At 44.9% G+C, this 26,344-nt stretch overlaps 1 long non-coding RNA gene across 1 annotated transcript in view; it reads right to left on the reverse strand.

Moving 5' to 3' along the window:
- Positions 1-401: 401 nt before the first annotated feature.
- Positions 402-26,344, reverse strand: part of LOC309342380 — a 425,203-nt gene continuing 399,260 nt past the window's right edge. Inside the window, exon 3 of the long non-coding RNA XR_014156751.1 lies at positions 402-439. This is a non-coding gene — a long non-coding RNA (uncharacterized lncRNA). The remainder of the gene's footprint in view (positions 440-26,344) is intronic.

The following is a 26,344-nucleotide window of genomic DNA, read 5'->3' on the forward strand; positions in this document are numbered from 1 at the left end:
CATCGGCTAACCATTTATCACAGCCTGCCAGGTGCTTATCAATATTATTATATTTCCAGTTCTAGAATGCTGATTGAGCCCTTAGTAGACTACCATGCATGGGTGGCACTGTGGTCTAAACCACAGAGCCTAGGGCTTGTCGATCAGAAGGTCAGCAGTTCAAATCCCCGCGAGGGGGTGAGCTCCCGTTGCTTGGTCCCTGCTCCTGCCAACCTAGCAGTTCGAAAGCACGTCAGGTGCAAGTAGATAAATAGATACCACTCCAGCGGGAAGGTAAATGGTGTTTCCATGTGCTGCTCTGGTTTGCCAGAAGCGGCTTAGTCATGCTGGCCACATGACCCAGAAGCTGTACGCCGGCTCCCTCGGCTAATAAAGCGAGATGAGCACCACAACCCCAGAGTCGTCCGCGACTGGACCGAATGGTCAGGGGTCCCTTTACCTTTACCTTTAGACCAGCGGCGTAGCGTGGGTTATCAGCACCCGGGGCAAGGCAAGTAATTTGCGCCCCCTAACCGGGGCAAGGCAAGTAATTTGCGCCCCCTAACCCAGGGCAAGGCAAGTACAGTAATTTACTCTCCCAAGCAGCAGCAGCGAGGCTTCTCTTTCCCCCGCGCTCTCCCGGAGCTGCCTCTTTTCTTTCCTTTTTTCCCTTTCTCCAAGGCTTTTCGCTTTCTCTCCTTAATTGATTCCCCCTCCACACCGCGGCGTTTCCTGGCTGCTTCCCCCCCTCCCCCTCTCTCTCCTCCTCGCTCTGCTTGCCTTGCCCTGCCCTGCCTGAGGGTGCCCTGAGGAGACTCCGCTCTCCTTTTTGACCAGGCAAGGTGGAAAAAAGGGAAAAGTCTCTTCCCGCCCCCTCGCCAGACTCCCTGCTCGGCTCGGCTCACTACCCAGGCGGCCAGTGGAGAGAGAGCCGCATAAACCTCCTCTCCCTCTGCTTCGCCAAGCTGTCAAAGCCCGGCAGCAGCGGCAACGGCAGCAGCAGGCGCAGCCAGACCCCCGCCAGCCAGCCAGCCAGCCCGCCCGCCTGCCCGGCTTCCTCTCCTTTTTTTGCCCGCGGCAAAAGGCTTCGCTCTCCCCCTTCCGAGACCTCTTCGCCAAGCCGAGCGAGCGCGGGCTTCCTAACCCATGGATTTTAGTAGGGGCAGAGAGCTGCTAGTGCGAGTGCGCCCCCCGCCCATGTTGCGCCCGGTGCGGCCGGCACCCCTGGCACCCCCCACGCTACGCCACTGCTTTAGACTGCCACTCAGGGCCGGTTGTCTGCATCAGGCTTGGTTGGTTGCATTCAGTGGGGTAGTGGTTAGACCATTAGACTATGACCAGCACAACTCGGCTTGAAACCCGTGTTCAACCATGAAGCTCATTGGGCAACCTTAGGCCAGTCGCTGCCACCACCTCTCAGTTTAGCCTACCTCACAGGGTTGTAACGATAAAACAGTGTGACAGGAGAGAACCCTAGTATTCCACAGTGAACTTCTTGGGCTATACAAGAAATATACACAGTAAATAAATGGTGTGGTTTTGCTATCAGATTAACCTGGGACCAATTTGTGATCTTAAAAAAAAACAAAAAAAAAGCCCTAAAAGCTATGACAGAGTGAATTAAGGAATTAATAGCCCATATTAATTATTCACAAAAACAAACTCTTCTTTCCCTTTGCTGGTATTCCTACTTTTCCTCAGCTGCTTTATTATCTATTTTGTTTAGGTAGAGCAACAATGGTTCGGTTCTCTTTTTTTTATAAAAGAAGAACACCACAAATTCAGTAAATAATAATATATAAAAGGAAAGGTCTGACATTGCATATAATCTTCCCTTGAGAAAATAAGGCAGCTTCAAAGGCGGCACTTAACTCTCCTGAGAGAATCTGTAAATATCGTTAGCTTTCCCAATTATATTATGCATATTTAAAAGCTTGCTGATTTTCCCAGGAGACAGAAGCAGCTATTTCGCTGAACAGTTCCATTCTAGCAACAAAGTCTGCTTGTCTATTGTGAAAACTATTATTTAGCTGAAATACCTAGAGTGTAAAATTGGTACATCGATATTTTCTTTGGCCAGATCTAAATGATTTCAAATTATTTAAACTGTACAGTGCAGCATTTATTATCAGGATCATCTTACTGTACATGTCTCGTCAGGCAGAAGTGACTCCCACTTAGTGCAGAACAACTTTTTCCCAGGCAAGGGAATATAGGTTTGGATCTATAATATTATTTCATTTCTCACTTCATAGCATTTTTCTCCCATGATCTACTATGGATGATTTGAGCAAGCACACACAAAAAGGTGCAACCCACAACCCACATAACACCTTATGCACCTGATTTGTGCTCTGCTTTCAGGTTTTCTGGTTATCCTTAGAACTGCAGCAAAATGTCAGGAAGTTTTTAATGTTCAACATTTTATTATGTTTTTATATATGCTGGAAACTGCTCAGAGTGGCTAGGGAAACCCAGCCAGATGGGCAGCATATAAATAATTACATTATTATTATTATTATTATTATTATTATTATTAGCCACTTTGAGGGACTCTAACTATTGTGATAGGTTCACAATTCCCCCCCCCTCAAATTGTTGTTGTTGTTGTTAATTTATTTCCCATTTTCATCGGTGACATGTTGGAGGATATGGAGTTATGTGACCCCTGAGCCAAGGACATAAGTAACTAAACCACCTTTAGAAGATATCTGGAAGCAGCCCTGTATAGGGAAGTTTTGTAATGTCTAATGTTTTTATATATGTTGGAAGCCGCACAGTTGGACTGGGTATAAAGATGATGATGATGATGATGATGATGATGATGATGATGATGATGGAATAGTACGTCCCTTTTTTCATTGAAGAAACGTTGGAGGGTATGAAAAGGCTCCATAATTGGAAGGCAAAGTCTGGTTCAATATGTATTGCAGAACACGGGAGAGTTTCATTCTTATCCTGCTTTTTTCCCTCCCTACTCGGTATACTTTTTATTGTCTAATCATCATGGCATATCATTTAGAGAACTACATCATCCTGATAAGAAGTACTTAAATTAATAACCCAAGACTTGTGAAGCGCTCTGGCATGATTAAATAGCGAACAATATATAGCGATATGCAAAACAGTGGATAAATTAAGGTATTCCTCAAATTCCACCTGAGGATTAATTTGCAAAGGCTACACTGAGAAAGCAGTACCTGGTGCAAATAACTGATTTCCAGTGACACCGTAGATCTTTCCTCTGTCTGATTAGCCACTGGCCTTATTTATGGGCTGTAGCGCATGATAGAAACACAGGGAGGGAGGCATGAATCTTTCCGCTTCAGCCGACAGGGCGACTAATACATTATTAAGCCTCTGCCATTCTTGTTCCGCTTACCTGTAAACCAATAGTGTCAGTGCTGAATTATTTTTGATATTGAGTCTATTGATGAACTGCAAAGGTTAAAATTAAAGTGTGATTTATGCTGTGATCAGTTGCATGGAGGTAGAGCACCAAGTGAAGTGTGCAAAATTATAACCATAAATATACTTCAGGCTGCCAAACAGCTCTATTTTTCCCCCATCTTCCACTCTTTTACTCTTCTCCCCCTTCAATTCTCCTAGAAGGACAACAATGTGATGCAAACTTTGTGCTGATGAAGATCATAATCACTGGGGTACCGATCATTTTGTGAATGGGTTCTCTTTTTTAAAAAAATAAAAATAAAAATCCCAGGAGTGGTCTATTGCTTGGAACTCCATTTCGACACCTACTAACGGCACTTACAAAAACGAGTTTGAGCCATGTGATATACGTCCTGGGCTCCTCAATGATGCCAGAAACAGATCACAAAACTATTTGCACATAAATCACTGAGGTTTCGTGTCATTGGACACCTCAAAGAATAGAACAGCATTTTAGCTAATTGAAAGGATTAAATTCTCTGCCAATCAGAACTATCTGGCCCTGTGCAGAAGGTAGAGAGCTGATTGTGGAAGATCTGGAAGTGAAGTTGGGCACAAGATTTTAAATAGGACCTAGGTATGCACTGCAAGTCAAATGTGTTTATATAGAGGAGTAGCTTAGTGGTAGAACAACTGCTTTGAATGCAGAAGGTCAAAGGTTTAATCCCCAGCATCTCCAGGGAAAGACTCCTGGTCTGAAATCTGCTACCAGTTAAACAATACTCACCTTGATAGAGGACCATGGGTGGCGTTGTGGTCTAAACCACTGAGCCTCTTGGGCTTGCTGATCAGAAGATAGGTGGTTTGAATCCCCACAAAGGGGTGAGCTCCCATTGCTCTGACCCAGCTCCTGCCAACCTAGCAGTTCAAAGATGCCAGTGTAAGTAGATAAAAAAGTACCGTTGTGGCAGAAAGGTAAACGGTGTTTCCGTGCACTCTGGTTTCCACCACAGTGTTCTGTTGCGCCAGAAGTGGTTTAGTCCTGCGGGCCACATGACCCGGAAAGCTGTCTGGATGAACACAGGCTCCCTCAGCCTGAAAGTGAGATGAGCACCGCAACCCCAGAGTCGCCTTTGACTAGACTTAACCATCTAGGGGTCCTTTACCTTTTTGTTTTTACCTTTTACTCACCTTGATGGACCAATGTTCTGACTCAGTATAAGGCACATTTATATGATAATGCCATACCAGGAGTGGTCCACAACATAGCCATATCATTCCGGCTATTTTGTGAATACTGCAGTATAAAATGGAGCCCTAGGAAGCCAGGAGTGTCCTCTTTTAGGATATGGGAATGTAGCTGCCAACATCTGACATATGAGAAAAAAAATGTATGCATAAATATACTTTCAATGTCACTCTTCTCATAATAACCATCGCTGACTCTCTCCATATGCTAACTGCACTTTGCTACAGAGTAAAGTCATCAACGCTACAACCACCGGCTATGAACAGGGGCAATAGAATGGCTGTAGAGCATATTATTTCCGTGACAAAAGTCCTGGGTTCTCTACTGAAGCCATGGGGGTTTTGTGGCCAGGTGTGACAAGGGGCTCAGGATCCCAGAAGCCCTCTTCAGGTGTTGTGATGGTAAGTACAGAAAACACACTCAGGAGAGGCTGTTGCCACACCAACCCACTGTGTGGTGGAAAGAGACCTTGTGGAAATTGGGATTCTAAAATATTTAAAGAACCTCCAAAGCTATGATAGGTTAATCCAGGGTCTCCCAGGCTTGGGTTTCTGGCTGGTTTTGGACTAGAATTCCTCATCATCCCTAGCTAGCAGGACCAGTGTTTGGGAAACCCTGGGTTAGCTGTTTCAGATTGTCACCTTCCCACACATGGATGATGATGATGGCAATGGGAGGAGCTAGTGTGCTTATTCCTATATCCTCTTCCAAATGTGTGGCCACCATAATGTCTGAAAAAGTCTAGAAAGGCAAGCAGGTAGTTGGGAGTGTTGCTGTAGCACTAGCTAACATATGGTTTGAATAGCCCCGCAGAGGGGTGTGTGAAGGCCTCATGTCACCAGTGGAAGCCTGCTTTAAAGTCAATAGGGTGCAATCTATTATGTATCTGTGCACACTAGCAGGATTGAAATATCCTCTTCCACCCCAGGTATCCCTTTGCAGAGTGGAGAAGGAAGGATTCCTCTTCTGCAGGCTATTCAGAGGAGCAGACATCCAATCTGGGGAGGGAAGCACAGCTCCATCCTTCCAACTTTGGGATGGATGTTTCTCTGTTTGCTGAAGGATCTCCTTCACAGAAGGCTCCAGCAGGATTGCTGTTTTGAAGATTTCCTCCTGGAAGCTTCAAATTTACACTCATAAGAAGAGCCTAATGGATAAGGACTCTCCTGTGTGAGTGTCTGGGGGCCCTGCTCCTTCCTGCCACTTACCACCTGGCCCAGGGCAGGGCCTGACGGGCCTCACTAGGACAGTTGCTGTTACTGCTGGAGGGGTGCAGAGTGCAGATTTTTTGTATGTGGGGGGGTGGGGGTGGGATGGATGTTTATTAGGCCTGGGAATTTGTTTGATTTTATGTTTTTGTAATTTTTACTGTTTTTTGTTTTTATTGTTTTATTGGTTTTTTGTTGTTGTTGTTTTAAGGTGTTATTTTGTTATTAAGGGGAGGGGTCAGGGGCATGGTCCACAGGGGGGGATGCACTGGGACAACCGATCTCAGTGATCACGGGTAGGAGGAGGAGTTACACTAAGACCAGACCATGTCATTACAGAGGAGGCAGGTTTAGTCGTTGTCTGAGGACTATTCCTGCCTCCGGGTCTGGTCCTGACCGGATGTATACTAGAATCAGCAAGGGATACCCACATGACCTGAAGGTGCTGCTGTGCAATGCCAGGTCAATGATTCATAAGACCACTGATGAAGACCACTGCCATCCATGACTTGATCATGGATGGAGGACTTGACCTGGCATGTGTAACAGAGACTTGGTTGGAATGAAGCAGATGGGCCTGTCCTTTAGTTTGCACCAGGCGTCCTATTGGGAAGACCCAGTTTTCCGAGTGCATGTTCTGGAAGTTGGGCAATAGGGGCAGTACAGGATTCCTTTTGGTGTACTGACCTCCCCGCTGCACCAAGGATTCCCTGCCCGAGCTGCTTCAGGTTGTGGCGGATGTTCTCCTGGAGACACCTAGCTTGGTCGTCCTAGAGGATTTTAACATCCATGCCGACACGACCTTACAAGGGGCTGCTCGGGACTTCGTGGAAAGCATGGCCTCCATGGGGCTGTCCCTGAATAAGTCTGGCCCAACCCATAGCCGCGGACATGCCTTGGACCTGGTGTTTACCTCTAGTGACGTGGGTGATCTGACACTAAGTAAAAGCGAAACGAAAGAAGTGCCATGGTCAGATCACTTCCTGGTGCAACTGGACTTCTCTGCGACCCATCCCATCTGCAGGGAGGTGGGACCGATTTGGATGGTCCGCCCCCACCACTTAATGGATCCAAATGGTTTCCAGAGAGTGGTAGGGGATGCTTTATCCCATGTTGATGGCCTTTCAGCCGATTCCCTGGTGGCCCGCTGGAATGTGGAGTTAACCAGGGCTATTGACTGTTTGGCTCCGAAGCGCCCTCTCCGATTGCATGGAGCCCAGAGAGCCCTGTGGTTTTCCACGGATCTGAGGGCAATGAAACAATCGTTGAGACGGCTAGAGCGCCGGTGGTGGATAACTCATTCCGAATCTGACCGGACACAGGTTAGAGCTCAACATCGAGCCTACCAAGTGGCGATAGCGACGGCGAAGAAGAATTTCTTCACCGCCTCTATTGCATCTGCAGAAAACAGCAGCAGGAGACTTTTTCAGGTGGTTCACAATTTAGCGGAACCATCTGTGACATCGGGGCCCAGTACGGGCCACATGATTTCCTGCAATGATTTTGCAAAGTTTTTTTGCAGATAAAATCGCTCAGATTCGGGAAGAAGTAGACTCCACCGTGGGAGCAGGGCCAGGGTGGGAGAGTGCTAGAGTCCTGTCTAGTCAAGTTGTGTGGGATCAATTCCAATCTGTTACCTCCGAGGATGTGGACAGGCTGCTTGGACGAGTGAAACCAACCACCTGTCTCCTGGATCCTTGCCCATCCTGGCTTATAAAAGATAGCCGGGAAGGACTGGGCGATGGGCTTCGTGGGGTGGTGAATGCTTCCCTCTCTGAGGGAGCCTTCCCAGACCCGCTGAAAGAGGTGGTTATTAAACCGCTTCTTAAAAAACCATCTTTAGATGCGGCCACAATGGCCAATTATCGCTCAGTCTCAAATCTTCCATTCTTGGGCAAGGTGATTGAGCGAGTGGTTGCTGAACAACTCCAGGCACACCTGGAAGAAGCGGACCATTTGGATCCCTTCCAGTCGGGATTCAGGCCTCATCATGGAACTGAAACTGCCTTGGTCGCACTGGTTGATGATCTCCGGCGGGCTAGGGACAAAGGTGAGAGCTGTTTCCTAGTTCTGCTGGATCTCTCAGCGGCGTTTGATACCATCAACCATAACATCCTTCTGGACCGTCTTGAGGGGCTGGGAGCTGGGGGCACTGTCATACAGTGGTTCCACTCCTTCCTCCTGGGCCGTGTTCAGAAAGTGGTGGGGGGGATGAGTGTTCAGACCCCTGGGCTCTCACTTGTGGGGTGCCTCAGGGTTCTGTCCTCTCCCCCATGCTTTTCAACATTTACATGCAGCCGCTGGGAGAGATCATCAGGAGGTTTGGGCTGGGTGTTCATCAGTATGCGGATGATACCCAGCTCTACCCCTCTTTTAAATCAGAACCAGTGAAGGCGGTGAAGGTCCTGTGTGAGTGTCTGGAGGCGGTTGGAGAATGGATGGCGGCTAACAGATTGAGGTTGAATCCTGACAAGACAGAAGTACTGTTTTGGGGGGACAGGAGGCGGGCAGGTGTGGAGGATTCCCTGGTCCTGAATGGGGTAACTGTGCCCCTGAAAGACCAGGTGCGCAGCCTGGGAGTCATTTTGGACTCACAGCTGTCCATGGAGGCACAGGTCAAATCTGTATCCAGGGCAGCTGTTTACCAGCTCCATCTGGTACGTAGGCTGAGACCCTATCTGCCTGCAGACTGTCTCGCCAGAGTGGTGCATGCTCTGGTTATCTCCCACTTGGACTACTGCAGTGCACTCTACGTGGGGCTACCTTTGAAGGTGACCTGGAAACTACAACTAATCCAGAACGCGGCAGCTAGACTGGTGACTGGGAGCGGCCGCCGAGACCATATAACACCGGTCTTGAAAGACCTACATTGGCTCCCAGTACGTTTCCGAGCACAATTCAAAGTGTTGGTGCTGACCTTTAAAGCCCTAAATGGCCTCGGCCCAGTATATCTGAAGGAGCGTCTCCACCCCCATCATTCTGCCCGGACACTGAGGTCCAGCTCCGAGGGCCTTCTGGCGGTTCCCTCACTGCGAGAAGCCAAGTTACAGGGAACCAGGCAGAGGGCCTTCTCGGTAGTGGCGCCCGCCCTGTGGAACGCCCTTCCATCAGATGTCAAAGCGATAAACAACTACTGGTACCTGACATTCAGAAGACATCTGAAGGCAGCCCTGTTCAGGGAAGTTTTTAATATGTGATATTTTAGTGTATTTTTCATCTTTGTTGGAAGCCGCTCAGATGGGCGGGGTACAAATAATAAATTATTATTATTATTATTATTATTATTATTATTATTATTATTAATTATTAGGGCAGTGGCCGATCTACTCCAACATCCAACATGAGAACCTGCAGACGGCGTTACTGTTTTGTTGTTTTTATTCCAACTATTCAGTTGTGCCTTTATCTGTATTTTTATCTTGTGAACTGCCCTGAGATCTTCCGATGAAGGGTGGTATATAAATCTATAGTAGTAGTAGTAATAGTAATAGGAGACAGGTTCCCATGCTCCATTCTAAAAAAATGTACACCAAAGAAAATTCCCTGTGTTGCAAAACAGAACACTCTAAGCAACATGTCAGCTAATAATATGCTAACAAAATCTTTATAACATTATACTGTTTCAAATTTCTAATTTCGTAAACAGAAGACAAATCAGATAAGTATTCCATAAACAAATATGGCAGGCATGGTAACTCAAATGTACATCAAATAGCCATGGATCAGCAATCACTTAAAAGCAGTGATTGCTGTTCCATGGCTATTTGATGTAATTTTGTGGATAATTAATTTGCTGATGATGAATTATCATTGAAAAAGTTCCTTATTCGGAAGTACTGTTTTGTTTGCTGCTGTGCTTGGAGTACCCTACTGCTACATCCGGAGCACCTGTCTGTTAGAATTCCTGCTCCATGATTGCAGTCATGGGATTTTGTCTATCACTTGATGGTATATGTGGGAAGTGACAGAAACAAGATGTTTGTGTTACTGTGTTCCGTGAAGTGGGACTATTGTCCTTTGTGTTTTTTGTCTTTGCTGTCTGATGCTAGAGAGAGAGGGAGCCATGATGCAGTGCTCTGTGTGTGTTTATATGTAAATAAAAGTAGATTAGCCAAAATGCTGAGTTGCTGAGGTCTGTCATGCATGATGCACAAAGTCTGTGGATCCCTAAGTGTGCCAGTGTCGGTTGGCCTCGGTCGCTGTGATGTTTGGGCAGAATAAAGCTTTTGAGGCTCCTGAACGAAAGACCAGGAGGGAGAGAACATGCCAGTCGGGCATGTGTCTCTCCCAGGGTCCTACTCGAGTGTAGGCTGAACTCCTGACACTATCACCTTACTTTTATAGGACATTGACTGTGGAAAGGCATTTTGCCTCCATCTCAGTGACTTACCACACCTACCATTCTTGTTTATGGAATATTTATCTGATTTCTATTATTTGTGACTCCATGCACACATTATTTGTCTTCTGTTTATAAAATGTGAAACAGTATAATATTATAAAGATTTTGTTAGCATATTATTAGCCGACGTGTTGATTGTTGTTTAGACTATTCTAAAAAAAAAAAAAAAAAAAAAGGCACAGACTCCTGCTGCTTAATTCATTTGTAGTATTCAGGTTGACTTGAAATCAATATCCCTCGCCAGCTTACAGTGGTACTTTGGGACTCAAATGGCTTGGCTTCCGAACAAATCGGCTCCTGAATGCCACAAAACCGAAAGCAAGTGTTCCGATTTGTGAACGTTTTTTGGAAGTCGAACATCCAGCGCAGCTTCTGGTTGAGTGCAGGAAGTTCCTGCAGCCCATCGGAAGCTGCACCTTGGTTTCCGAACATTTTTGGGAATCGAATGGACTCCGGGAATGGATTAAGTATGAGAACGAAGGGACCACTGTATTTCACAGTTAGATACTGGCTCTGTATAGCAGAAGATGGAGGCAATGACCATGCAGATGGCACAGCAGTATAAAAACCTCACTTTCATTAAAATCACCTGCCTCCATACTTCTTTTCACTAGCCTCTTTCCATTTCCTATAATGTCCGTCCCCCCCGTTTTCTCTTTTTCAAAACATTCTCCTCTTTTCCCACTCACAAAAAGCAAGCAAATAACCAAAGTTGGATCCTCTTTTCTCACTCTGTGTGTATGTGCTTAGGACTTTGTGGTTGGGGAGCATGGAAACCCTGTTTGAATAACTTTAAGCATTAAAACTATTCCACCGGGAGGAAAAAGCGGAATACTGCCTAGCTGGTTTCTAGCCTAGGAAAAAGGTGGGGGAGAAGAGGATAATTAAAAAGTTGCATTTTGAAGACTTTACAAAATGAAAATGACTTGATGTCAGACTATATTTCCTAAATGTGCTGGTAACAACCCTTTCAGTATAATCCCTTTGATGCTGAAGGTCAGAATTTCCTGAAGTAAAGAGCACTGCTGGCAGTGGGCACAGAGCCAGGCAGGGGTGGTAGGAAACTAGAGGAATAAAATCCCTCTCTAGCCATACCAGCAACTTTGGAGAACAATGCAACATATGCACTACTTTGCTAGTGTACTTGCATCCTTTCCCCTGTGGGGCTATTCAGTTTAGATCTGATGTATTTAGACTGGGAAAATGGCAATCTGCACCTAGTGCGTACACACACACACGCTATTATCCAAGCATATTTACAGGCAGGGTGTGATCAGGATCTGTGGGGTTGATAGCACTGCTTCATTGCTTCCTGCCTTCTGGGAGTCAGCTGTGGACCCTTGAGACCTGCTGCTGACACCAGACATGAGCACTGAGTGGCTTTGAGTCCTAGTGGTCATCTGGAGGCTTGAAAGGGGTTGACCATGGGGAGCTGGGGGAGGAAGGAGGAAGAAGAACAGAGTAAGGTTGGAGCAGAGGTCCAACTGTGGAGGAGGAAAGTGTAAGAAAGACATAAAAACACAGGACGTCCATCTGGTGGCAAAGAGTTGTCTACACTAACCAACCATGATTTCCCAGGATTACAGACAAGGTTCTCTCCCAGCCCTACTGAGAGATTCTGAGGAATGAACCTTGGAATTTCTTCAAGCAAAGTAGATTCTCTACCCTTGAGCTGCAGAACAACAGAGTGAAAGTTCCAGTATCAGGAAGGAGAACTGCAGGGATAGAGGGGAAAGACAGAAGGAGCAGAAGAAATGAGACAGATGTGGATTCAGAGGAACAGACTACCTAGGGTTGGGCTGAAGAGGACATCTATTTCTATCAGGGACCGATCTCCCTTTCCATTCATACCACGTGGCAGGACTCTTGAATTTCTGTATCTTCTTCATGTTCAACTGATATATTGGGAAATGCTATGGGGCTTCCTCACTTATACTAGGGATGTGGAAGCAAGCAAATATGTTTCAATTTAATTGAAGATTAAATGATTCATTATTGGAGGAGGAACTTCATTCTGTTCTCAACACTGGGCAGAACCAAGAAGAAGGCTGTCCTGTGGGTGTCAGGCTGCAGAGGAACCAACCCTCACGGCAGGTTGCCAGGAACAGATGAGACAAGGAAAAGTTCTTACCATCTGCTTTTTATTCAAGTTTACAGAGAGAGGCTTGGGAATGCAGCCTCTTGGAGTAACAGTGTTGCCATGAGTGGTGCCCCCACCCTTCTCTCCCACTTCCTCATTCATCATCTCTTCTACGGGTGGCACTGGGGGCCCTTTGCTTCTGAACGCTTTGCTCTCCTACTTTCAAGGCTCACCAGGTTCAGGGAGAGGGGGGTCTAGAATGCTTTCTAAGGGCACTGTGTCCATCAGCTGTTGCCCCCCTGTTGCTTCCTCCTTCTCCTCCTCCTCTCCCATTATTTCCCAGCTTTTCCCCTCATCTCCTCTGAGCATCCCCTCATCTCCCTCAAACTCCTGTTGTAATTCTGTATTTTCTTCTTCTTCCCTGGAAGGGTCTTCACCATTCCTTCTCTGCCCAGTCCCCGACAGTGGGTAAATAAAACTTTTATACAGAAATCAGGTGGTATTGGATGCACCTAGCTCTAGAAAGCATTTTCTGAACATAAGGACTAAAACTCAGACACAAAAGAATTGCTAAGTGACAATGAGAGTTTCACAGATACGACATAATGTGCAGCAAAAAATAAATAAAATAAAATAAAAATGGCCCTGGAGTTTTAGACACAAGGGCAGTAGTAGTTTTTCTTTGAAGAACTATTAGACTTGTCAGTTCCTACCCAAGTGCTACTTTGCCAGTCCAGGAGCTGTACTAGTCCTGTTGTTACTTGGTGGGCTTAATTGAAATTGGTACTATAAAGAGCCCCTTCAGACATCAAGTGCACTGGCAAGGCATTGCTTAGTCGAATGATGTTACTTAGCGGTGACTGAAAAGGCGCTTTTCAGATCAAAGAGGCGATTCAACGCCATTTCGAGCTACAAGAGTGGGGATTAGAGAATCCCACCACTGTTATTGTCTGGCCCACATAAGAGAAGGATGCCTTCGAGAGCCATGATCTGTGGATTCCAATGCAAATATAGGCTATCCAGCTTCACAAAGGAGCATACACCAGATATTCATCAGGTTTGATATTAAATCATTGGGGGGGGGGGGGAGTACCAAATGCAGTCATAAGCTCTCCAGCAAGAGTTAAACACTGCAGAGAATAAGACTCTCTTCTCAAGCCCTCCTGACTCTAGATGCCAGATCATAACACTCATATTTCTTGTTGGGAAACATGATGGGGCTGTAAGTCCATTTTACTTCCTAACATGGATCCATGCCACCTCAATGGAAACAATATTACTCAGGAATGATCTTCCCAATGAGGAACAAGATGTGGCTTTAAGTCAATTGTGGATCATGAGCCTCATCTGCGCATTGTGCAATGGAGGTTAGACTCCTTAGAGACATCCTTTCTAATGGGGAATGTGATGCAGTTTTAAGAAATAATAGGCATGCATGGAGTCCAATAGAGTGTCTGCTATTTCTATGGCTTCCAAATAGAGTACATGCTTCTTTCTAGTGGTGTGTTACTTTTTAAAAATATTTAGCTAAACAGATCGGTACAATGCTGATTTGGCTCTGTGCAGAGACTCAAACTATTGCAGGGGTCTGTGGGCTCATTTTTAGGACTGTGGGTCCATTTGCAAACTACAGGAAGTGCAATGTACAAACTGCATTCCTGCTCACAGAAACATAATCTTCTCTGCAGAATAAGATGCCTGCAATCAGACAGCCATTCATTTAACCCTCCTAAATTGATTTGTTGCTGCAAAGTTTATTTTTCTCTGTTCAGTGATTTGATAATTGTGCTGCATTGATTTTGTTTAAACTTTCTTTGTTTTAATCCTTGTAAGCCACCCAGAGAACGTCAGTTGCAGGGCATGTATAATTTATGCAAAAATCGTAAACATAAATAATGAACAATTGCATTGCTGGGCTGATTGTGTTCCTTCCAGTCAAAGATTACAGACATCCTGTAAGTCTGAAATGCAGGGTCCCTACTCAGCCTTGTGCCTTATTTTATAAGATAATTGCATGCACAAACACTCTCTCTCTCTCTCTCTCTCTCTCTCTCTCTCTCTCTCATATGCATATGTGAATGAGCATTTTTCTCTTCTCTTGCTCCAGGACCTATTTCTATAGATATGTTTGAAGCCCACGGCTTCCTTCAAAAGGACTAAAGAAGGAAGTATATTATTTCTGTCCCATGCAAGATGCTTCCACTGGGAGACAGGTCCCCTAGAGGTGATGCCCAATCATTGCAGCATAGTAGAACATTGTATGGAATAATCTAGAGCAGCCTTTCAGCAAGCTGGCACAAGTTGCATGGCTAATAGTCAGAGATTATGGGAGTTGTAGTCCAAAATGTCTGGGAGGCCCAGGTTAGGGAAGGCTGACTGAGAGAGTTCATGGGATAATGGAGAGGCAGCTCAGCACAAGGTTAGAGGAAAGCATCTGATGATGGGATAGAGCCACGAGAGAGGAACAGTCATGGGCTTTCACAGAGCCATGGAGAGTGTGCATTGCAAAAGAATCTTTAGGGTTGTGAACACAGCTGATCAGAGGGGATCTCTCTAATGCTTGGCTGAAGGACGCTGTGACTGAGGGAGATAAGCCAACAAGTTAGACTCCCTCCCGTCAGACCATGGGATTCCCATTTTTTACAAGAATTTAATCGTTTGTGGATAAATGAATCCTTCATTTAGAGAAGTGAATCTGTTGCATTCATTGTGGAAGACAAAACCACAGCTTCTCTCTGCCCCTCAAATTAAGAATGATGTTCTCTTAGCTGCAAGGCTGATGCCCACAATATAATTTGCAGTATTACTTATTTGAACTTTCCAAAATAGAAGCAAGACAAAAAAATAAAATAAAATAAATTAATGCAATTAAAAATATAGGATTGTTTTTCTCAGTGTCTTTTTATAATGGTATTGATTTGCAATTCCTCATTCTATTTAAAGTTCAATATTAACACAATTGTAATATATCAACTTTAGCCTGAAATCAATTCCGGAGCCAAAGCCACGGCCCATTATGAAGTAACGGCAATGCTAATTTTATTCTGCCAAGTGTAAATTGACTGATTTATCACACCATTATAGAACTGTACTACTCCCTTAATCTGTTTGCAAAGGAAAGTGCAGAATGAAAAGAAAACATATTATGGTGCCTACACCTTACTGAAAATAGCAGTCAAGGCAGAAAGCCATCCCCCAAGAAAAAGGGAGGGGGGAGACGATGCCAGAAGTGTTTGCAGTGGAAGAAAGTCAAGAACAGATGCTCTTCAGCACAGCCCCATTGATTTTATAGCATCCCTAAGGAGTTCTTTACCTCAATTTACCCATGTTGCCATAAACAATCTGGGACTCGGTGCTTAAATAAGCGAAATCAGGCAAGTAAGATTTAGTGGTTAGGAAAAAAACCCCATGCTTTTGCCCTGATTTCCATGCCTGGCCCAAGACACTGTGGTGGGAAGATCTATGGAGTCTGAGGAAAGCTCAACTAGGCCTGAGTAGGGTGAATTCTATAGCTATGAGTGATGAATCCATATGAAATTAGAATTATGGGAGAGGGGGAGCAGAGGCACACTTGCTGAAATCATCCCCTCTGTTGCACCCTGTCACCTGGCCCTGCTACCTACTTCACCTTGGTGATGAAGGTCTGAAGCAGGAAGTCTGTTGCATTCAAGTCTCAGGGCTGGTTCAGCTGCAGGTAAGCATGGAGACCCGGAGAGGAGCAGTAAAGTTGATTATTCAAGGAAATGGAATACAAATAGAGAAACTCATGGGCAAGACTGGCTCCAGTAAAGCAGTTGCTAGAATTGACAACTTCTCCCACTTCCCCCTAAATATCCTCCCCATCTGGCTGTTTTTCCTGCAGTCTTAAACTCTGTCAAGGAGCTTCTGTGCTCTACAAACATGCAAAGGCCTCTGTGCCCTTGGAGACAAGGGAGGAGGGGAGCTGAATACAGTAGGACTGGCAGACTCCTGTGAATCTATTGCAGCCTCAACCCCCACCTCCTCTCTGCTGCCTGTCCTATGTCTGCAGTGCTTTCTGTCTCTTCTTCCTCTCTCTCACTCAAACATGTCCAGCACCCAGCCATTCTGCCTCTCCTCCTTCTCTGACCTGTCTTCAGGGTCCCAACACCACTCCCCTGGCTCTGAGCCTTCCTCTTCTGTTGCTTGCCTAGGACGTTTCTCCAGCTGGAACTTTCCACCACTTCTCGTTGTGAAGCCAGTCTCTGACATCAAAAAGATTGTGACTGTGCAGAGTTCTGCATAGAGCAGGGAGTCTATGCGGTATGGAGGCTCAAACCAAACTCCCCGTGATTCAGACTTTATCCAGGAATGCTTTACCAGACAGAGTCCAAAACAATCTGTGAGAACATTTCCATTAGCACACATCCTATATAGGTAAAACATGCCATTTTAGCTGTTTATTCTCAAGCCCACCACCTTCTGCTACCTTGTCACCCCACCATCTCTTCATCCAACCACAGTCCTTGAAAACACTTACTCAACCTAAGTTTTTTTCTCTACGTGCAGAGTCCTACTTGCACTTTATCTGGAGTTCCACTCTACCATTCAGCTGTTAGGTTTCTCCCAAACTGGTTCTTACCAGTTTTGTGGTCAGGCCACATGGATAATGGGTTTCTCTATCTCAGTGTCAATTTTATCTTGGGGTTTCTATGGAAATAATGATCACCATCCACGAGCAGCAAGAGAAGATAAGCAACAGGGATCTGCTCTCCACAGCAAGCCATCAGTCCCAGGCTGATTGTCACATGCTCATTTTGATCTGCTGCTGCTGCTATTTATCTCTGTATGCTTAAAAAAAACTTTAAAAAAATGTCTTATTTTTGTTGCATCAAGTTTACAGGACTGTTCGATGACTATTTTATATAGAAAGCAGACTGTGGACATTTTGCACCCAAATATTTTGTCACTGACTTAGCCCAGATTTGGCCCCTTAAATGTTAGGTTACAATAGAAAACATACCATACAGAACATTTATTTCCCCTGTTCAAATGTTTGCACCTCCCCAAATAGTGAAATCTCCAAACTTTTTAATTTTAACAGTTATTTTGTCATTCCCTGTTCTAAAAATCTTGCGCGCCACTAGGCTAATTAATCTTTTACAGAGTATTTCATGCACCAGGAAGCTGCCTCTTGCCCTTTCTCATTGCATGTCTAATTTACTGTGAGCAGAAGCTAATAACATTACAGCTGGTAACGTAACTAAGATGCATGAAAAAGATTGGCTATTTCTATTTAGGCTTTAAAGTTGTTTTAAAAAATAAAAAGTCATTATGCACAATGCAATTATTTTAGTTTGTGCTGCGGCTACTACTAAATTTTCATAAGGGTATGTTTCCTGGCCAGAAGCTAAATTAAAGCAGAAGAAATTCATCTCACTTATGATTATGCAATAACCAGCATGGTAAGATAAACTCCACTCATCCCAACCATTGAACTTTAGTAAGAAACTTAACTCTCCCTTATTCTCCTTCGATCCTTAAGCCCGAGGGTCCCATGAGATGCTGTGCAAAAAAAAAAAAAAAATAGAGAACAGAAGTGCAATTATAAAAATGCTGCTAGTACTACTTACTTTATTACAATTTTGGCCCTTTCTAATTGCAAGACACTCTGTTCCATTTGGATTGAATTACCTTTTGTACAAAGCTGACTTCTGTTGTTGAGCGCTTTGTATTTTCTTCTTGGGCTGAATCGACTTTCATCTGTGATTTCTATTGGAGGACGGGTATAATGAGCTAGAAATCCGCAAGCTGGGCTCATTAACAGGGCTGTGGTCTCTGAACTGCTTGCTTTGCACTAACCCCATGATTAGGCCTGTTGCAGAATAGGTGATACAGAGCTGCAAGGTGCAGTTCAGAGACTATAGTCCCAGAATTGGGGTTGAGTTCCCCAATTTCATTTCTGGTCCACAGCTACAATTCTCAGTGTTCCCTGGGAAGAGGGATGGACTGTTAAACCACCCTGAAAATGGTAGCTCTGTGAGGGGAATAGAGGTCGTCTAACCACTCTCATCACACATAATAGACTTCAATTCCCAGGATTATTTGGGGGAAGCCATGACTGTTGAAAGTGCTATGGTACTGCTTTAAATGTATAGTGCAGATGGGGCCTAAGATTATTACTCTAGCTAGCACAGTATTTACATTCCAGGTTCCTATTCAATATTTTTCTTTACAGCACTGGACTTTCCTTTCGCTTCCAGGCATATCCGCAACTGAGCGACCTTTCAGCTTTGACCCAGCCGCTTCATCAGCTCTGAATCTACTTGTACTTGTCCTCCGCTCTTCCTCAGTAGCATGTTGGACGCCTTCCGACCTGAGGGGCTCATCTTCCAGCGTCATAACTTTTATATGCCTGTTGTCTTTGTCCATGGAGTTTTCTTGGCAGGGATACTGGAGTGGCTTGCCAGTTCCTCCTCCAGGTGGATCACGTTTGGTCAAAACTCTCCACTATGACCTGTCTGTTTTGGGTGGCCCTGCACAGCATAACTCATAGTTTCTCTGAGTTATTCAAGCCCCTTCACCATGACAAGGCAGTGATCCATGAAGGATCCTAGACAGCATCTTAAAAAGCAGAAACATCACCTTGCCGACAAAGGTCTGTATAGTTAAAGCTATGGTTTTCCCAGTAGTGATGTTTGGAAGTGAGAGCTGGACCATAAAAAAGGCTGATCACCGAAGAATGGATGTTTTTGAATTATGGTGCTGGAGGAGACTCTTGAGAGTCCCATGGATCAAACCTATCCATTCTCAAGGAAATCAGCCCTGAGTGCTCACTGCAAGGACAGATCCTGGAGCTAAGGCTCCAATACTTTGGCCACCTCATGAGAAGAGAAGACTCCCCGGAAAAGACCCTGATGTTGGGAAAGATTGAGAGCACAAGGAGAAGGGGACGACAGAGGATGAGATGGTTGGACAGTGTTCTCAAAGCTACGAACATGAGTTTGACCAAGCTGCGGGTGGCAGTGGAAGACAGGAGTGCCTGGTGTGCTCTGGTCCATGGGGTCACGAAGAGTCGGCCATGACTAAATGACTAAACAACAACAAAGCTCAGTACTGCCAACACTGACTAGCTGTGTCTCTCCAGCATTTCAGACACAGGATATTCCAAGTCTTAACTGGGAATATCTAGGATTGTACCTGAGTCCTTCTGTGTTGCTCCAGCATGGCTCCAGGATCAGAAAGCTCCAGACCATCCAACATTTCTCTGATAAAAATAGGAATGTCCTAAGGAAAAGTGGGACATTCCAGGATCAAATCAGAAACCAGGACAGCTTCTGTAAATCTGGGGCTGTCCCTGGAAAATAGAGACATTTGGAATGTCTGAACTTCATGCCCAGGCGGGGATGCTAGCCGCTTGGGTGCCCGGTGTGGCGTGTGAGTCCTGGAGCTGGGGGCGGGGCAAGACACCCATGGGGGAGGGGTGCACTGTGTGGAGCCTCTCCGCTGCCTCCCCCTAAGCTGTAGGACAGCTGAGGGAGAGGCGGTGGGCAGACGCAAGCCCCACGCTGCCATTTCAGGCACTGCAGAGCCTACAAGCACCCAAGCCACCATGTCACTCCCAGGAGAGACACGTAGCTTGGGCACACTGTAAGTCCTGCGGTAGTTGCTGGCCCCCGTGGTGTGGTGCCCAGTTTGTTACCTTTGTTGACTGAACTAAAAAGTTTCATGAGCCCAATTTTTTAACATTATTTTTTAAAACTCATATTTTTGTCATTTTGTCACACACCCACCCACCCGATGATACCTGGGGCAGCCTGCACCACCTTCCTCTGCCACTGCAATGCAGTCTTGCAAGAGTAGGTGTCTAAAGTAGTCACACCCAGGTTTGGCAAAGCATAAGCTTATATTCCCTAGACCACAAGCGCAGGTTCCCTCCTTTGTCTCCCCATTGGCTTGGCACTACAGTGGTACCTCAGGTTAAGTACGTAATTTGTTCCGGAGGTCCGTTCTTAACCTGAAACTGTTCTTAACCCGAAGCACCACTTTAGCTAATGGGGCCTCCCGGGGTATGAATTTGCTGAACCAATTTTTAAATGGAATACAAAAAAGGGAGGTGTGAGGAAGTCAGGAAAATAAGTAAATGAACGGTGAGAAGTTAAAAAGAGGGATTTTTAATTTTTTATTTAATTTTTTTTCTTTCTGTGTTAAATTTTGGTTTTTGTATTTTTCTTGTGTTTTTTGTTTATCGTTTTGTAACTTTTCTCTTGTTAAAAATTTAATAAAATATCATTAAAAAAAAAAAGCTAATGAGGCCTCCCGCTGCCGCCGCGCCGCCGGAGCACAATTTCTGTTCTCATCCTAAAGCAAAGTTCTTAACCTGAAGCACTATTTCTGGGTTAGCGGAGGAGTCTGTAACCTGAAGCGTATGTAACCTGAAGCATATGTAACCTGAGGTACCACTGTACAAGGTTTACAGCCTATCATGACTGCCTAATTACCCTACTAACATTTATCATTTGGTCTATATCCATACGCAATTATTTGCTAAGCCACACAAAAATACCTGGAGATAAGTGTGAGTCGATCTACACTGCTGACACTTGTCTACTTATCACACCCACATCCAGACCTCTAGCAGGTGCCAGCAAGTTCTCTACTTGCTGACACCTGCTCATCTAAACTGTCTGCAGCCTTGTGACTTGTGTGAGAAAGCAACATTACATCTGAGGTTATCTAGCACCCAGCATATTAACCCCATGGGAACAGTGGCGTAGCGTGGGTTGTCAGCACCCGGGGCAAGGCAAGTAATTTGCGCCCCCTAACCCATGGATTTGCGCCCCCTAACCTGTGGATTTGCGCCCCCTAACCCTAACCCCCAGATGTTGCGCCCGGTGCGGCTGGCCCCCCCTGTACCCCCCACGCTACGCCACTTCATGGGAAGGTGACCCACAACAGAGACAAAGGTTTGCCACGCCTGTTTTCAGTGAACATGTCTTAAGATTGCAATTGTAAGAAATACTGGCCCAGAAGTAGCTCATACCTAAGAATGAGCGTATGATGGGGGAACAGTCAGTAAAACTTTTCAGTAGTTCAGCGGTTCATCTCTAATGTACGGCCTTGGGAGTGGAGGGTGTTCATTCTGGGTTTCTGCAGTGAGGAGCTTAGTACCTGCTGTCATGCTGTAAGAGAGAGAGAGAGAGAGAACGATAACATGCATTACAGAGCTGGCAGTACAGAAAAATGAAGAGCGAACAGAAAAAGCAAAACAAAACAACCCAATCTCCACCCACACATACATAAGCCTAGTCTGAAGACAAGAAGTGAAAATCAGAGAAAAGTAGAGGACAGCGGATACACAATAAACAGACAATGTAATCCAACATTACACAGACTTTTTTCATATCAGTGTATTGAAATTTCTCGTTATCTATGACAATAACAATAAATGATAACGCGAGTGAAGGAGAGGAAAATGAGAACTGCTTAGACTTTTGAAGCACAGATGTGTCCCTTTCAATGGCACAAAACGATCAGGAAGAAAAGAGGCATCTAATAATTACATGCTCTCCCTGCTGTTACATTCTTGGACCTCCGTAGAATTACTGAAATACTAGTGTTCTGTTTTCCATCAGATAAACTAGGAAAGAAGATGAAAGGAAAACAGGACTGTGAAGGCCTGCAGAGTAAGGCATTATAATCTGTCAGAACATTTGGTCCACCTACAGAGCCCCAAGAGCAGAGACCATGCAGGTGAGACTTGAACCCTAACCTGAAGGCCAGAGGGAGTGAGCACTCCCACAGGTACCTTCAGCCAGCCTTCAACCATCTCTGTTGTTGTAGTCAGCAATGATAAAGAAGAAGCGCTTCTCTTTTTATGCTTCTTCATTGTTGCTATTGTGATTTAGTAATAATTGCAGTTAGTTTTAGCTAATTTAATTCAAGGTGGCATATGCGCTTCTTCCTCCCCCCATTTTATCAGCGCCAGATTTAGGTTTGATGAGGCCCTAAGCTACTGAAGGTAATGGGGCCCTTTATATGTCTAGCTGTCCTTAGAAATGAGCAAACCAGTGATATTTCAGGGAGCAGGCTAGCAGGCGGGGCCCATTACTTACATCAGACTATCCTCCACCAGGGCCAGGGCCTTTTCAGTGATGGCTCCGATCTGGTGGAATGCTCTGTCCCATCAGACTAGGGCCCTTCATGATTTAACCTCCTTCCGTCAGGCCTGTAAGACAGAGCTATTCCTCCTGGCCGTTAATTTGAATTCATCCTGATCTTTTATTTTCCCTCTTTTCCCTCCCCCTCCCCTTTTATGAAGATTACCCACTCTGAGACCCCACAGCTAATTCTCCCCTGGCCTCCTCGCCATAGCTGTCAACTTTTCCCTTTTCTTGCGAGGAATCCTATTTGGAATAAGGGAATTTCCCTTTAAAAAAGGGAAACGTTGACAGCTATGCTCCTCGCTGGCCCAAGTAGGAGTAATTCAGCCAGCTAGCCCTGGTGATTACCTAATGCTTATGTAATGGTTCTAGGGGTTGCTTGTGCGTAAGTTGCCGCCACTCTTGGCTTGGTGGTCTGGTTGAACCCTTTCTGTCTGGACAGCCCTTCACTTTGTGGCTGTCTCAGTCGCTGGCAGAATCCGTCAGTGGGCGTTTTTTGAATCTCTTCCAGCAAAGAAGTTCTTTGACGCCAAGTCTCCTCCTACTCTCCCCGCGCAGAAGTCTTCTGCGCAGGGAGGGAGTGGGCAGTGGAGTACCCGTGCTCTCCCCGCTGGTTTCTGGCGAAGAGTCTTGGAGCCTCTTCTCCAAATCCCCTCTCTGCCCCCCTTCTCCACTGGTGTTACGCTGATTTCCTTCCCCAGCAGATGGGCTGCCTCTCTCCCTACTGGGACCCTCTCCGGCATCCCTCTGGTGCCTTCCCTCCACCTCCAGCTCTGATGGCAGTTCCCTGACAGCTTATTAGATGGGTTTCCCCTAAATTGATTTCTGAACTTTGAATTTTATTGTTATTCATGTTTTTATACTGTATTTTATGCTGCTTTTACAATTGTTTTAAATTTGTTGTTAGCTGCCCTGAGCCCGGTTTCTGAACCGGGAAGGGCGGGGTATAAATAATATAAAAAAATTATTATTATTATTATTATTATCAACAACAACAACAACATCATCATAGGAGCCTACACAACACAAAGCATTGTTGTTGTATGTACGTTTTATTTTATTTGTTTTTTATCTTATATTTTGAAAATGTACATCCAGATTCTTTTTTCTTTATATATATATATATATATTTGGGGGGGCCAAGAGAGTGGGGCCCTAATCTATATCTTGTTTAGCTTATACATAAATCTGGCACAGCATTTTATCCTCACATTTTATCTTCTACTTGTGAGGTAGATGAGCTTGAGGGACAGTGACCGGTTCAAGGTGAACTTCCTAGCTGAGTGAGGATTTGAACCCCACGTTCTAACCACTACACCACACTGTCTTACTGATAATCTTATTTGTAGTAAAAAATATTAGTAGAGATAATAATAATGCTTCTATTACAAGCACCATCACTATCAGTGTTATATTGATTACCCATCTAATGAAAGCAGAAGAAGGTACAGAACATAAAATAATCAACCCACAGAATGATTAATCACAAGACCAGCAGAAGACATTTTACTGCCTGGGGTAGGACAGAAGCACCCCTTCTCCAAGTCAAGGTGCTTAGCTTCCAATTCTGGCCAACTTCAGTTGGCATCTGAGGTAGAAAATCCCACAAGTGTCTCTTGCTGCATGCAAAAATTAGAATACTAATAAATAAACACATAGCAATTGCTTTCCTTTATGACACCCAAAATTAGCTGTCTGAAGCAGCTGTCTCTTGGTAGGGCCAGCCCTGATCCATCATACAGCAGTGAACACACATCATGCAAAACAAATTAAGGCAGCTAAACAATTCAGTGTGAATCACTCAATCTTCGACATTAGAAGAATTCTTCAAATGCCGGAAGAAAAAGATTGGTTTGTTACTTGAGGAGGCAGCATGCTATTGGCAGCTAATTCCTGAAAGCTGCCATTTTCCATGGCCACAGGGCTCCATTATGGTATTCCAAGGGTGCAGTGAAGTAAAAAAAAAGAATGGAATTGCTGGGATGAACTAGCAAATGCAGTGGTGCCCTGCAAGACGAACGCCTCGCAAGACGGAAAACCCGCTAGACGAAAGGGTTTTCCGTTTTGGAGGCACTTCGCAAAACGAATTTCCCTATGGGCTTGCTTCGCAAGACGAAATGTCTTGCGAGTTCCTGCGGGTTTTCCCCCCTTTCCCCCCCTTTTCCTAAGCCGCTTATCAGCTGATCCGCTGATAAGCCGCTTATCAGCTGATCCGCTAAAAGCCGCTAAACCGCTAATAGCGCTAATCCGCTAAGCTGTCAATGGGCTTGCTTCGCAAGACGAAAAAACCACCAGACGAAGAGCCTCACGGAACGGATTAATTTCGTCTTGCGAGGCACCACTGTACCAACTCTGCCTACTCCACAAGTGGTACAGTGTTATGTACTGAGTTGAATAGGATTCAGAATGCAGCAGTCTGATTGGTCCTAGAACAATAGGATTCAGAATGCAGCAGTCTGATTGGTCCTAGAACAATGCAGCAGTATGATTGGTCTGCAGGAGCCACCCAATCCAGCTCCAGATGGAAGTGAATCCACAACCTGATTGGCCTACAGGAGAATTTCAGAATTAGCCAATCACGTGCAGCCCATTGTGTAAATAATGTATATAAAGCAGATACTTTGGGGAAACTTTCATTTCCTCCTCACCACTATGAGCTGAATAAAGAGCAAGAAATCAACTCTTGACTCTGAGTATATTTCATACAGCAAGGTTTTGTTTTGTCTTGTTTGTTAAAGGAGGGCTAAACTGCACTTCTGCCACAAACAGCTAAACTCCCACTCCTAGAACTTCTCCCATCCAAAAGTTGCCAGGAGGCCCAATGTCCAAACCAAATTTGAGCCCAATTTTATCACATGAGAAAGCAAAATTCTCTCTGTGTGTGTCTCTCTCTCTCACACACACACACACAGTTCTATTTACCAAGGCAACAGCAAGCCAATAACAAATAAGTGTTATGATTAATCAACTGATATATCTTCCTTAAACAGCAGACAAACATATTCTATTCTTATGCAACATGACAGAGTCAGAACATGTTAAAAAGCACCTTACAGCTGTCTAACAGCATGCTCTGTGTTAAAAATGAAAGAAAGAAACATATTGTAGACCAAAACACATCTTTCCTAACATACATCAGCAATCCAAAGGAAAGAGGGCTTAGCTCATAAGTCTTCCATGGGGTTTAAATAGAAGCAGTATCTTATGTTTCTTTAAATCAACATCATCATATATACATAAAACTGGGGTGGGATATTAAGGGAGGGGTAGTACCTTGAGTGGGGAACATGTCCTGCTTCTTCTGAGGTAGTTTGTCCATCTTTGGTCCCGGTCCGGTCCCCCCCCCCCCCCCGCACTGCAATTTGTGACCTTGGGCTAGTCACACTTCTGTGAAGTCTCTCAGCCCCACTCACCTCACAGAGTGTTTGTTGTGGGGGAGGAAGGGAAAGGAGATTGTTAGCCACTTTGAGACTCCTTAGGGTAGTGATAAAACAGAATATCAAATGCAAACTCTTCTTCTTCTTCTTCTTCTTCTTCTTCTTCTTCTTCTTCTTCTTCTTCTTCTTTCTTTCTTTACTGTTTAGGGAAGTTTTTTATGTTTGATGTTTTATTCTGTTTTTAATCTGTTGGGAGATGCCTAGAGTGGCTGGAAAAACCCAGCTGGATGGGCGGGGTATAAATAAATAAATTGTTGTTGTTGCTGCTGCTGCTATTAGTAGTAGTAATGGTAGTATTTCCAATTAACCCCCCCCCCCAAGTTGGTGTAAACAGTTATTCTCACTCAGACCCATTTTCTCTGCACAAAAACTCTGTGAGAGGACATTATCCAGTAAGTGTCATAGCTGAGTAAGAGTCAGAACTTGGTCTCCAATACATGAACTACCACACCACATTAATGCTCCAAATGCTCCAAAT

This window comes from Podarcis erhardii, assembly GCF_964252035.2.
Source record: "Podarcis erhardii genome assembly, chromosome: 5".
In the NCBI taxonomy this organism is placed as follows: Eukaryota; Metazoa; Chordata; class Lepidosauria; order Squamata; family Lacertidae; genus Podarcis; species Podarcis erhardii.